Source organism: Maylandia zebra, linkage group LG19, assembly GCF_041146795.1.
Source record: "Maylandia zebra isolate NMK-2024a linkage group LG19, Mzebra_GT3a, whole genome shotgun sequence".
In the NCBI taxonomy this organism is placed as follows: domain Eukaryota; kingdom Metazoa; phylum Chordata; class Actinopteri; order Cichliformes; family Cichlidae; genus Maylandia; species Maylandia zebra.
The window spans coordinates 5,770,458-5,785,833 of NC_135185.1; the positions used below are offsets into that span (position 1 = coordinate 5,770,458).

Here is a 15,376-nt window from a genome sequence, read left to right on the forward strand (position 1 = left end):
AGCAGATATAACACCGTCACCCTCTGTCATTACTTTAATTGGAATGTTTCCGTTTCGTTTCTTTTTTTTTGTTGTTGCTCACAGTTCATGTGGTTTCTTTCTTTCTCTTGTCTTTCACTGCTGTGATCACCTACTTCCCCACTCACCTACAAACAACACCCTCTATTTCTCCATATTTTCACACCACGATCACGCAAACACATCCGCTCAACGGCAGCACATTCACAACAGCCTCACAGCACGCACAGACTTGCAGGACACATAAGCAAGCCACGCATGTTCATATTAGTGAATATTCACACACATAGTCAGACTTACGGTGCCTCTCACCACACTTTTTTTCTATTTACAAACAAGTGATGTTTCCACATTCTCTCCACCTGTCTAAACGAAACACCCAGCATACATCATTAGACATACACACGCAATTATGGGCATGCTGAGGTTTGTCACATGGAATGTAAATGGAGCTGGCTCCAGAGGAAAGAGGTTAAAGATATTTAACCAGCTTAAAAAACTACAGGCTGATGTTGTTTTATTACAAGAAACTCACAGACCTGTCACAGGTTTAAACGAACTTAAAACACCTGAGTTTCCTAACGTGTTTGCAGCCTGTTATAATTCTAGACAAAGGAGAGTAGCAATTTTAATACATAAAAATGTTAATTTTACAGTACTCGATACAGTTATAGATCCAGAGGGTAGATTTCTAATTATTAAACTATCAATATTGAACAAAAAATTATGTATTGTAAGTATATATGGTCCAAATGTTGATGAACCCTCATTCTTCCACGGATTTTTTAGTGCACTCTCTGAACACCTCGATTGCACACTCATTCTTGGCGGCGACCTCAACCTTGGACTAAATGAAGAAATGGATAGGCTCAACACAACAGGAACTCAGCGCAATTGGCAATCCACAAATATAATCAAACAGTATATGAGCGACTTTGGCCTTCGCGATGCATGGCGCTCCCTTCACCCCAACAGTAAGGAATATACTTTTTTCTCACATGTTCATCACTCCTACTCTCGTCTGGATTATTTTTTGGTCAGCAGCTCACTGCTGAGTGACATTTCAGACACTGAGATTCATCCTATAGCTGTCAGCGATCATGCTCCTGTATCTTTAACACTAATGCACAAGAATAATACTACGCCAAGTAAAAACTGGAGATTTAATACATCACTGCTTAAAGACGAAGACTTTATTAAATATTTTAAAAAGGAATGGACTTCATATTTAGACTTTAATGACACTCCCGGAATATCTGCTTCTGTTCTATGGGAAGGAGGGAAAGCTGTGATGAGAGGTAAAATAATTTCTTTCTCATCACACAAAAAGAAAGAAGAAAACAAAAATATTCAGGAATTAGAAAAAACCATCAAATCACTAGAAGAAGCCTACGCGTGCGACCAAGATCAGGAAACATTGAACAAAATACGCAAAACAAAACTAGAATTAAATGAAATTATTAATAAAAAAACACAATTCCTTATACAAAGACTTCGCTTGTAGAATTTTGAACACAGTAACAAATCAGGTCGATTTCTAGCTAATCAGTTAAAAATAAAGAAAGAAAAAACAACTATATGTGCTGCTAAAGATTTATCGGGGAACACAATATATGACCCTGGAAGAATAAACAACATTTTTAGGGATTTCTATGAAACTTTATATTTACCACAAATAAACCCATCTAAAAATGAAATTGATTTGTTTCTTGACAACGTAACTCTTCCAAAATTACTAGACAGTCAAGCAATGGCACTGGATTCGCCACTGACGCCAGGTGAACTCCAGGAAGCCCTGATAAGTATGCCCAATAATAAGGCTCCAGGTCCAGACGGCTTCCCTGCAGAATTCTACAAAGAATTCTGGACAATTTTGGCACCAGTATTCCACGGAATGTTGCAGGAAATCGAGGAAAATGGCAGACTACCACCAAATATGAATTCTGCCAACATTAGTCTCCTGCTAAAACCAGGCAAAGACCCTTTATTTCCCTCAAGCTATCGTCCAATTTCTCTTTTAAATGTAGACCTTAAAATAATCTGCAAAGCTCTCTCAAAGAGATTAGAGAAAATAACCCCCCTCTTAATTCATCCTGACCAAACTGGTTTCATAAAAGGTCGGCACTCCTCAACAAACACTCGTAGATTACTTAATTTAATAGACTACTCATACAATAAAAACATCGAAACCATAATATTATCTCTAGATGCAGAAAAAGCATTTGACAGAGTTAACTGGAAATTTTTATTCGCAACTTTACACAAATTTGGTTTTGGAAACTCTTTCATAAACTGGATAAGAATATTATACAATTCCCCAACAGCTCGTATCAGAACAAATGACCAGACATCCTCCAGCTTCTGTCTCCTGAGGGGCACCAGACAGGGATGCCCACTCTCCCCTTCACTTTTTGCAATTTTTATCGAACCTCTAGCAGCAGCATTTAGACAGGCTACAACAATTAAGGGCGTAAAATGTAAGAGCATAGAACATAAAATCAGTCTCTATGCGGATGATGTGTTGCTTTTTCTGCAAAACACACAAGCCAACCTCTCTGAGGTAATTACTCTAATAAACTGGTTTTCAAGAGTTTCAGATTATTCAATTAACTGGCCAAAATCTACAGTTCTTCCCATCAACTGCTCCTTCCATAATTCTTCCTCTGCCCCATTACGGTCTGGAAATATTAAATATTTAGGTATTAATGTTTCTCCTAAGCTTTCAGACTTAACTAAATTAAACCACATCCCACTTCTAAAGAAAGTAGAAGGCGATCTGACTAGATGGAAATCTCTACCCATATCACTCATGGGAAGGGTCGCCACTATAAAAATGATGATCTTGCCAAAAATAAATTACTTATTTTTGATGATCCCTAACAAACCATCACAAGATTGGTTCAGATCTCTGGATTCATATATTTCCAAATTCCTTTGGAAAGATAAACCCCCGCGTATCAGCTTACAAACGCTACAAAGAACCAAGGATAGAGGAGGATTAGATCTGCCTAATTTTCACCAATACTTCTTAGCCAACAGGCTTCAGTTCATCTCAGAATGGTTAAAACATACCTTCTTAGATGAGCCCTGGCTAGATGTTGAACAGGCACTATGCAAGGATCTAGAGATTTCAGGCCTACCATTTATTAGCTCAAACATCAAAAGACGTGAATGCTTTAAAAGTATCAACATCAGCTTTTCTCTGACAGCATGGTGGGAGTTTCTAAAAATAACGGAGTCATCATTAATCCCATGCAAACGTACACCTATCTGGAATAACCCTGACATATTACAAAACAATAATATGATTAATTTCCCAAAATGGAGTTGTAAAGGAATTAAATACTTAGAACATATATTAGAGGGAACAGAATTTATTCCATTTGACAGACTAGTTGCACAATATGGGATCAACAAGAAAAGATTTTTAGAATATCAACAAATTAAATCCATAGTAAAAAAGAAATTTAACCTCAGTCAAGTTGAATTACAAACACCACCAAGTGCGGCACATTTCCTTACTCTTAAATCCCCCAAATTATTATCTAAAATATACAGAACACTTTCTAAAACAGATGAATCAATATCCCTTCCTATTGCAAAGTGGGAAGCAGATTTATTGGTCAGCTTAGACCAAAACTTCTGGTCTCAGGTATGCTTAAAAACCTTTAAATTGATTAAAAATCCCAGTCTGCAATTAATACAATACAAAATACTACATAGAGTGCACTATACAGGTCATAGGATGTTCAAGATGGGCTTTACATCTTCCAACAACTGCTCACACTGTCAAGGCAATACACCAGACAATTACATTCACGCTCTTTGGTTCTGTCCACCAGTGCAGAAGTTTTGGCGCGAGATATGTGAAGACTTATCAAAGTGTCTGAAATGTAAAATTCCAACCTACCCTTTAGTATGCTTGTTGGGGAAACAGGATGAGGTCACTACAGAAACTAATACAGTCCACATGGTTTTTACTGCCCTATGCATCGCCAAGAAAACGGTCCTCATGAACTGGAAAAATAAAAATAATCTTAATTCTAGCCAATATAGAAACCTTCTAATAGATCACTTTAGTCTCGATATAGCCTCTGCCACCACATTAGATCAATCCCTCTGGGCTCCTTTGATCGGCTCCATCACCTAGCGGGGGTAGGGGGTCGTGGTTTGGTCCCGCCTTAGCTACTGTGGTTGATATGGAGTTGGGACGGGCTTAGGGCGCCTGGAGGACCCCTAGAGACGTTATCCCTGGAGGGCTTAACCCGGGGGTTGTGTTCATAACCTGGTTAGTGGCTCTGGTCGCTCTTAGAGGTTGTTCTCCTTGTGGCTGCGTGCAGGGGGGCTGGAGGATGGTCTGTACTGGTGGACGTAGGTTACTGGCCCGGTGGCCTGGCTGCCCCTGAGTGGATCCGGGGCAGGCGTGGGAGTTTGGGGTTCGGGGGTGCTTCGCCTCCGTGCTGGGAGGTTGTTCCATCCTTGCAGGAGTCCACTCTGCAGGTGGGGGAGAGACATAGGAGAGGTGGAGAATAAACTTAACCTGGGTGTCTGTTGTCTTGTGTAGTCTGGGAGACGATTGAATGTTGGGGTGGGTACAGTTTCCTCTGCGGTGGGGTAGGGTGGGCTGCCCCGGGTCCTGTGGGGCTTGGCAGTGCTACCGTAGGCCCCGGTCTGGATGGACCTGGGCTCCCTTGCCTTGGTGGGTACCAGAGGACGGGAGTGCCTACTGGAGTCAGCGGGGGAGCTGGCCCTAGGAAGGGCATCCTCCCCTCCCTCCTTTTCCTCCCCATCCCCGGCTACCTCCCTCTTCCCGCTCCACCACACTCACCCACACAGGTAGGGCCTCGGAGTCTCTACCTGTGTCACAAGGGTGCAGGGGAGACATTCCCCCCCCCCCCCCCTGTCCCCTTCTGGCCACCTGTGCCTCAATTTTATCTCACAACTTAGACATCCACATTACTTACACTCTCATAACACACACATATATATAGGGCCTTGAGGGTGGGCACGTTAACGGCGTCCAGTGGACGGTCTGTGTACTCAAACCTACCTCTGGCGCTGGTGCCCAGCTCTCAATTTTAAATCCATGTAGACATTGAGGGTTCTCGGGAGGGGCCGTGCTAACACCTGCTGCTCTCTGGCAGCAGCACCATGCTCTCCCTTGTTTTAAATGCACTTTAGAACAACACGCAGCAACACTACACATGAGCAGGAGGAGGGAGGTATGGGGTCTTCACACTCCCCCGTTCTCTGCTAGCCATTGGGGCAAGGGGGCTGGGAGGAGATGTTAGCTGTCCGATTGGCCTCCCTGCTGCTGTGGAGCCTGGGACGGTCTGCTTGCCTCCACCCCGGGGGGGAAGGGTAACATCTCTTGGGTCTGGGTTCTGTTTCCCCCTCTGGGGGCGAGGGTACCTGGACCCGGGGTATAGAGTATGTTTGGGGAGAGTGATTGTGTGTACATGTCCATTTATGTCAATCCTTACGTTGGGTGAGTGCTGAGTGTTTGTATATGTGTGCATGAGGGTGGGAATGTATGTTTGTGTCTGTGTGTGCCTGTTTGTCTGTGTCTATATGTCAGGTCGGGTCTTAGACTCCATCTCTCTGGGAACTCCCAGGCCCTCCAAGGCCTATCTCCCCTCACCACACTCCCTGCCAGTGACTGATGCCCTCAGGGGTCGGTGCATTGGTGGTTCTTGGTGTCCGGGGCTGGGCACTCAGGTATGTACCGGCTCACTCCCGGTGGCTACCTGGCGGGGCCTGGCGCCTGTTGCTCGGTCAGGCCTCCTCCGGGGTGCGGGGGACCCTCGGGCCTCCGGGCCTGCGGCTCGGTTCACTCTGGCACAGCTGGCTGCCGGCAGAGCCGGCGGGCACGCCGGTGCAGCCACCTCTAGCTTCTGCTCGGTGGCTCCTGGGTGACGCCTCGTCTGGGGATCCTCAGCCCTTCCCATGAGGGTGGCACGGATGCCCCTCCGGTGGTTCTCTTTGGGCTCTCGCACTCTGAGGCCTCTGGATGTCTGGGGCCTGGATCTCCTCCATGCCTGCTTCATGCCCTGCGGGACGGGGCTATGGCTCGCTACATCCTCTTGCAGACCATTACATGTGGAAACCATTTGAATACAAGCGCGCTGATCCACACAGGTATGCACACGGATGTTCACTGCTCGTAGACTTAAATTACACCTTTCTTGGCTGCTACTTCAAAGCACATTGTGCGCTATCTGCCCTGCGTGCTGCACAACAACATTGAATATTTAGTATTTACTGCTGTTTACACTTAGCTAGATTAATGCGATGGTGTTGTGTTTAGTATGTTGCTTTGGTTTGTTTTTGCTTGTTTTCTATTCTTCTTCTCTCAACAGGTGATCCAGGAGATTTTTTTTCTCCCCCCCTTTCTCACTGTCCCTCTCCCCTTCTGTTTTTCTTTTCCTTCCTCTTTCTCTCTCCCTTTCCTATCCCTCACTCATGTCTGTCCCGTCTGTAACATCTGAAAATAAAATATAATAAATAATAAAAACAAAGGTCGATCAAATGGACCAATACGGCAATGCCACGATGATCCATTTGGCAAAGTAAATCCATTGGGTATCCTTGTTGGTCTTCAGACAACAATTCTGATGGCTAAAGAACCAAATGGTAAATGGCCTGTATTTATATAGCGCTTTACTAGTCCCTAAGGACCCCAAAGCGCTTTACATATCCAGTCATCCACCCATTCACACACACATTCACACACTGGTGATGGCAAGCTACATTGTAGCCACAGCCACCCTGGGGCGCACTGACAGAGGCGAGGCTGCCGGACACTGGCGCCACCGGGCCCTCTGACCACCACCAGTAGGCAACGGGTGAAGTGTCTTGCCCAAGGACACAACGACCGAGACTGTCCGAGCCGGGGCTCGAACCGGCAACCTTCCGATTACAAGGCGAACTCCCAACTCTCAAATGGGACAGGCAAAAAAAAAAAAAAAGAAGAAGCTTTTTGAGGTCAAATAGAAGAAAATACATAACATTAAACATGTTAACAACACAAAAGCCATATTAAACGCAGACTACTTTAGGACAGGACGTAGGATTCGTCGCGTCATCACTGAACAACCGGATTACTTATGTTTGAGCAAAGGGGCAACCAATCACACAACTGGCTCCGCCCTGTCTTTCTTGATTGACAGACAAAGTCATTCTGCTGAAAAGTCGCATTATGAAATAAATAGGCCATTGGGAAAAACGGGATTTTGAAATAAAGACTGACTTTGAAAAAAGGACATTTTGGATTAAAAACGGCTGGGAATAAATAAAATGCCTCAGGAATAATCTCTGTTATTGTGAAAAATAATGATCATGAAATAATATTTCACAATAATAAGTAAATTTATATAGCAGAATGCAATATATTTCACAATAATGAGCTTTTTTTCAAAATGTGTTCAATTATTTCACAATATCATTCTCACATTACATATCTGTGTCTTATTTATTCACCTAGTAATTTATTTCATCATGACTTATTTATTTATTTAATTTTGAACACTTTGGAGTTCCATAGATGTATCTCTGCTGACAGCACAGCATTACAAACTTGTCTTGTCTGGTTTTACAAACTATTCAAGTCTAATGTAAACGAATAGTACATAATTATTCTGTTCTTACAAATCACAAACCTATTTAGAGTCTTTGAAATTAATGTCCATCAGCATCAGTTAGTGAGTGGTATATATCAGAGAGCAAGTGAACATTTAGTCATCAGAGCTGATGTGTTAGAGGGTTAGGGTTAGCAGGAAAAATGTGCAAGTCTGAGGATTTCAGAAAATTTGACAAGGTTGACTCGGTTGGAGCATCTCTAATACTGCAGTTCTTGTGGGATATTCCCAGTCTGCAGTGGTCTATCAAAAAGTGGTCCAAGGAAGGAACATTAGTGAACCAGCCAGGGTCACTGACAACCAAGGCTCAATGCAAGTGGGGAGTGAAGACTGGTCTGCGTGGTCCGACCCAACAGATGAGCTGCTGTAACTCAAACTCTACAAAAGGTTCAAGCTGGTTCGGATTGAAAGGTGTCAGAATACACAGTGTATCACAATTTGATAGGTATGGGACTGAATAATTGCAGACCAGTCAGAGCGCCCATGCTGATCCCTGTCGACACCCAAAAGCACCAACAGTGGGAATGTGAGCATCAGAAGTGGACCATGGACCGTGGGTGCACTGAGAAGAAGGCAAGTCTGAGTGGCAGTTTGATGCTTTTGGGCAATGTGGGAAACCTTGGGTTTTGCCATCCATTCAATTCAATTCAATTCAATTTTATTTATATAGCACCAGATCACAACAAAAGTCGCCTCAAGGCGCTTCATAGATACAGACAAAATCCCAACAATCATATGACCCCCTATGAGCAAGCACTTTGGCGACAGTGGGAAGGAAAAACTCCCTTTTAACAGGAAGAAACCTCCGGCAAAACCAGGCTCAGGGAGGGGCAGCCATCTGCTGCGACCGGTTGGGGTGAGAGAAGGAAGACAGGATAAAAGACATGCTGTGGAAGAGAGACAGAGGTTAATAACAGATATGATTCAATGCAGAGAGGTCTATTAACCCTTTAGAGCCGGTCAGAGCGGGCACGCTCTGTTTTACGTAACTATTTTTAAATCCCGGTAGCTCTGCAACCACATAAGCTAGCGCAATAATTTTTTTTGCATATGAAACCGGAGGAGTTGTACTTACATCTTATGCCATCAGCTTGTCCTAGGTCACGGTTTCCTTCCACATAAAGCTTTGCAAAAACTGCATAAAAAGCGCTTGCAGCAACAAAAACATAATATTCCAGAAACACGCTTTGCCGATCCGATCAGCTGTTCATAACACTTCCTACGTTGGAATAGACGTCAGCGCGAACTTTTGCATGTCCGCCATTACCTGCCCGAAACCGGAAGTGACATCATTTTCGCGGAAATGTAGTCTTTTTTACCATCAGGGCCTCAGGGCCTATACTGGTCTTTTTAAAAGTTATGTTTGACTTTATGACTTTCTGTGTCGTTTCTGGGATGCTTAGGACTCATATTGCATTGCTGGAAATAGTTTATTTTGATGCATATGCTGCTTTTTTGCAAATTTGCAGTATAATATTTATTTTCGTTTTTCCTGCAGTGTATAAAAATTGGTGTATTTCAAAAATAAAACTATGAAGACACTCAAAATAAAGTTCCTGTGGTAGGAAACTATTTTGTGCAACTTTTTTGTATTTACAGTTTTGAGGGATAAGGCTCTTAAATTTCTCCAACTAGAAATATATGTTAAAAAAGCAAAAACGATTTTCATTTTTTTTGTAGTTTATTGCACTTTTTTGCAATTTATGTAATTACTATGCACTTAATGAATACATATTATTAAAATCTGGGCTATAATTGTTGTATTGATGTATAGCAACTTGAAATGCTCCCAAAAATGGCACCACACCATGTAAAAATATAATATAAGCTCTGGCGGACTTGGTTCTATGGTAGGTCTTAAAGGGTTAACACATAGTGAGTGAGAAAGGTGACTGGAAAGGAAAAACTCAATGCATCATGGGAATCCCCCGGCAGCCTACGTCTATTGCAGCATAACTAAGGGAGGATTCAGGGTCACCTGGTCCAGCCCTAACTATATGCTTTAGCAAAAAGGAAAGTTTTAAGCCTAATCTTAAAAGTAGAGATAGTGTCTGTCTCCCGAATCCAAACTGGAAGCTGGTTCCACAGAAGAGGGGCCTGAAAACTGAAGGCTCTCCCTCCATTCTACTTTTAAATACTCTAGGAACAACAAGTAGGCCTGCAGAGCGAGAGCGAAGTGCTCTAATAGGGTGATATGGTACTACAAGGTCATTAAGATAAGATGGGGCCTGATTATTTAAGACCTTGTATGTGAGGAGCAGGATTTTGAATTCAATTCTGGATTTAACAGGAAGCCAATGAAGGGAAGCCAAAACAGGAGAAATATGCTCTCTCTTTCTAGTCCCTGTCAGGACTCTTGCTGCAGCATTTTGGATTAGCTGAAGGCTTTTCAGTGAGTTTTTTGGACATCCTGATAATAATGAATTACAGTAGTCCAGCCTGGAAGTAATAAATGCATGAACTAGTTTTTCAGCGTCACTCTGAGACAGGATATTTCTAATTTTAGAGATGTTGCGCAAATGGAAGAACGCAGTCTTACATATTTGTTTAATATGTGCGTTGAAGGACATATCCTGGTCAAAAATGACTCCAAGGTTCCTCACAGCGTTACTGGAGGCCAAGGTAATGCCATCCACAGTAAGAATCTGGTTAGATACCATATTTCTAAGCTTGTCAGGGCCGAGTACAATAACCTCAGTTTTATCTGAATTAAGAAGCAGAAAGTTAGCGGCCATCCAGGTCTTTATGTCTTTAAGACATTCCTGCAGTTTAACTAATTGGTGTGTGTTATCTGGCTTCATGGACAGATAGAGCTGGGTGTCATCTGCATAGCAGTGAAAATGTATGCTATGTCTTCAAATGATGCTGCCTAAGGGAAGCATGTATAATGTAAACAGAATTGGTCCTAGCACTGAACCCTGTGGAACACCATAATTAACCTCAGTGTGTGAAGAGGACTCCCCATTTACATGCACAAATTGGAGTCTATTAGATAGATATGATACAAACCACTGCAGTGCAGTACCTGTAATACCTACAGCATGTTCTAATTGCTCTAATAGGATATTATGGTCGACAGTATCGAACGCTGCACTAAGGTCTAGCAGGACAAGCACAGAGATGAGTTCACTGTCAGAGGCCATAAGAAGATCATTTGTAACCCTCACTAAAGCTGTTTCTGTGCTGTGATGAGCTCTGAAACCTGAGTGAAACTCTTCAAATAAACCATTCCTCTGCAGATGATCTGTTAGCTGTTTGACAACTACTCTTTCAAGGATTTTTGATAGGAAAGGAAGGTTGGAGATTGGCCTATAATTAGTTAAGACTGCTGGGTCTAGAGATGGCTTTTTGAGTAAAGGTTTAACTACAGCCAGCTTGAAGGCCTGTGGTACATAGCCGATCATTAGAGATAGGTTGATCATATTTAAGATCGAAGAATTAATTAATGGCAGGACTTCTTTGAGCAGTTTTGTAGGAATGGGGTCTAAAAGACACGTTGATGGTTTGGAGGAAGTAATTATTGAAGTTAACTCAGAAAGATCAATTGGAGAAAAAGAGTCTAACTTAACATCAATGGTACTAAGAGTAGCTGTAGATAATATTACATCTGTGGGATGATTATTGGTAATTTTTCCTCTAATGATAAAAATTTTATTTGTGAAGAAGTTCATGAAGTCATTACTAGTTAACGTTAAAGGGATGGTTGGCTCAAAAGAGCTCTGACTTTTTGTCAGCCTGGCTACAGTGCTGAAGAGAAACCTGGGGGGCATCCATGTGGATGCTACTTTGACACGTACCACCTACCTAAGCATTGCTGCAGACCAAGCACACCCTTTCATGGTAACGGTATTCCCTGATTGCTGTGGCCTTTTTCAGCAGGATAATGCGCTCGGCCACAAGGCAAAAAATAGTACAGGAATAGTTTGAGGAGCACAACATTTAGTTTGAGGTGTTGACTTTCCCAGATCTCAATCCAATCAAGCATTTGTGGGATCTGCTGGACAAACACATCTGATCCACCGAGACCCCACCTCACATCTTAGAGCAGAGGTCCCCAGCCCCCGGGCCATGGACCGGTACCGGTCCGTGAGTCGTTTGGTACAGGACCACCAGAGTTGAGGCTCGGGTGTGAAATTTATGGTTTTCAGGGTTTTTATCGTTAACTCTGTTTCCCTGGGTCTTTTCCCGTGTCTTATGAATAAATCATCTTTTTTTTGGTACCAGTACTGGTTTTACTTTGTTGTATTTATCCGCGACACCTTAAAGGCCGGTCCGTGAAAATATTGTCGGACATAAACCGGTCCGTGGCGCAAAAAAGGTTGGGGACCGCTGCTCTTAGAGGACTTAAAGGATCTATTTCTAGCATCTTGGTGTCAGATACCACAGGACACCTTCAGTGGTCTAGTGTTTTGGCAGCAAAAAGGGGACCAACACAATATTAAGCAGGTGGTCATAATGTTATGCCTGGCTGGTCAAATATTTGTTCTGTCTCTAAATCCATGGCTGTGATGAATATTTACATAAAGTTTGTGTAGAAAATGAGATGTTACAGGTAAACACAAAACATCAATGCAACAAATGCAGGATTTTGCAGAAGCTTTCAGTCTACTGTTAAAGTTATTATCACCGAACATGAGGAGGAAGTTCCAGTGTGCACAATGCATGCAGACATTTCTTCATTTTAGCCGTGTATTCTCTGTAAATGATCCTCTATTTTATTAGGCCCTGCATGTGTGGGTGGTTGTGGAGGAGCGGGAAGAGGGAGGCAGCTGGAGATGGGGAGGGAAGGAAGGGAGGGGCAGGTAACCCCTCCCTGGGGCCAGCTCCCCCGCTGACCCCAGTAGGCACTCCCACCCTCCGCGACCCGCCAGGGAAGGGGGGCCCAGGCCCATCAAACCGGGGCCCAGTGCAGTAGCGCCCCCCGGCTCCACAGAGCCCTGGACAGTCCACCCAACCCCACCACAGAGAAAACTGCACCCACCCCACCAACCACACATCTTCCAGACTACATAAGACGGTAAACGCCCAGGCTGAGATCTTCCTCCACCTCTCCTGTATCTCCCCCTCCTGCAGAGAGTTCCTGAGAGAAGAAAGCTCCTGCAAGATGTGACCATCCCCCCCACCAGTTGAAGAGCCCCCCAGGCGGCTCGATGCACCGGCGGCACCCTGCTCCAGGGCCGGGCCCCCATGCACCCACCCGCCCACAACCCCGGCAACACACCAACCAGGACCCGAGCCCCCGAGGCCCGGCCCGGGCCCCAGCCCAGAGACGGAGCGCCCCCAAAACCTCACGCCCATCCCGGACCCACCCAGGGGCAGCCAGGTTGCCAGGTCAGTAACCCACGTCCGTCAGCACAGACCCTCCCCTAGCCCCGCTGCACGCAGCCGCGAGGAAACAGTCACCTGAGAGCCAACAGAGCCCTCAACCGGACGTGACCGCTACCCCGGGTTGAGCCCCCCAAGGAAGATGCCTCCGGGGAACCCCCCGACGCCCTAAGCCTGTCCCTACCCCCTCACCAATCACAACAGTGAAGGCGGGACCAAACTATGACCCCCCACCCCCACTAGGTGATGGAGCTGATAAAAGGGGCCCAGAGCAATTGATCTAATGTGGTGGCAGAGGCTGTGTCAAGACTAATGTAATCTAATAGATAATTTCTATATTGGTTAGAATTAAGATTATTTTTATTTTTCCAGTTCATGAGGACTGTTTTCTTGGCTATGCATAGGGCAGTGAAGATCATATGGGCTATATTCTTTTCTGAGGTGACATTATCTAAGCTGCCCAACAAACACACTAAGGGGGAGGTTGGAATGTTACATTTCAGACATTTTGATAAGTCTTCACATATCTCGCGCCAAAACTTTTGCACTGGTGGACAGAACCAAAGAGCGTGGATGTAATTGTCTGGTGTATTGCCTTGACAGTGTGAGCAGTTGTTGGAAGATGTAAAGCCCATCTTGAACATCCGATGACCTGTATAGTGCACTCTATGAAGTATTTTGTATTGTATTAATTGCAGACTGGGATTTTTAATTAATTTAAAAGTTTTTAAGCAAATCTGAGACCAGAAGTTTTGGTCTAGGTTGACTGATAAATCTGCTTCCCACTTTGCAGTAGGAAGGGATATTGATTCATCTAATTTAGAAAGTGTTCTGTATATTTTAGATAATAATTTGGGGGATTTAAGAGTAAGAAAATGTGCCGCACTTAGTGGTGTTTGTAATTCAACTTGACTGAGGTTAAATTTCTTTTTTACTATGGATTTAATTTGTTGATATTCTAAAAACCTTGTCTTGTTGATCCCATATTGTTCAACTAGTCTGTCAAATGGAATAAATTCTGTTCCCTCTAATATATGTTCTAAGTATTTAATTCCTTTACAACTCCATTCTGGGAAATTAATCATATTATTGTTTTGTAATATGTCAGGGTTATTCCAGATAGGTGTACGTTTGCATGGGATTAATGAAGACTCCGTTATTTTTAGAAACTCCCACCATGCTGTTAGAGAAAAGCTGATGTTGATACTTTTAAAGCATTCATGTCTTTTGATGTTTGAGCTAATAAATGGTAGGTCTGAAATCTCTAGATCCTTGCATAGTGCCTGTTCAACATCTAGCCAGGGCTCAACTAAGAAGGTATGTTTTAACCATTCTGAGATGAACTGAAGCCTGTTGGCTAAGAAGTATTGGTGAAAATTAGGCAGATCTAATCCTCCTCTATCCTTGGTTCTTTGTAGCGTTTTTAAGCTAATACGCGGGGGTTTATCTTTCCAAAGGAATTTGGAAATATATGAATCCAGAGATCTGAACCAATCTTGTGATGGTTTGTTAGGGATCATCAAAAATAAGTAATTTATTTTTGGCAAGATCATCATTTTTATAGTGGCGACCCTTCCCATGAGTGATATGGGTAAAGATTTCCATCTAGTCAGATCGCCTTCTACTTTCTTTAGAAGTGGGATGTGGTTTAGTTTAGTTAAGTCTGAAAGCTTAGGAGAAACATTAATACCTAAATATTTAATATTTCCGGATTGCAGTGGGGCAGAGGAAGAATTATGGAAGGAGCAGTTAATGGGGAGAACTGTAGATTTTGGCCAGTTAATTGAATAATCTGAAACTCTTGAAAACCAGTTTATTAAAGTAATTACCTCAGAGAGGTTGGTTTGTGTGTTTTGCAGAAAAAGCAACACATCATCCGCATAGAGACTGATTTTATGTTCTATGTTCTTACATTTTATGCCCTTAATTGTTGTAGCCTGTCTAAATGCTGCTGCTAGAGGTTCGATAAAAATTGCAAAAAGTGAGGGGGAGAGTGGGCATCCCTGTCTGGTGCCCCTCAGGAGACAGAAGCTGGAGGATGTCTGGTCATTTGTTCTGATACGAGCCGTTGGGGAATTGTATAATATTCTTATCCAGTTTATGAAAGAGTTTCCAAAACCAAATTTGTGTAAAGTTGCGAATAAAAATTTCCAATTAACTCTGTCAAATGCTTTTTCTGCATCTAGAGATAATATTATGGCTTCGATGTTTTTATCGTATGAGTAGTCTATTAAATTAAGTAATCTACGAGTGTTTGTTGAGGAGTGCCGACCTTTTATGAAACCAGTTTGGTCAGGATGAATTAAGAGGGGGGTCATTTTCTCTAATCTCTTTGAGAGAGCTTTGCAGATTATTTTAAGGTCTACATTTAAAAGAGAAATTGGACGATAGCTTGA

General features: G+C 43.2%; 1 protein-coding gene across 5 annotated transcripts in view; it reads right to left on the reverse strand.

The window, feature by feature from the left end:
- The window catches only part of esr2b (estrogen receptor 2b), a 73,153-nt gene that overhangs the window by 18,929 nt on the left and 38,848 nt on the right, over positions 1-15,376 (reverse strand). The window lies entirely within an intron of this gene.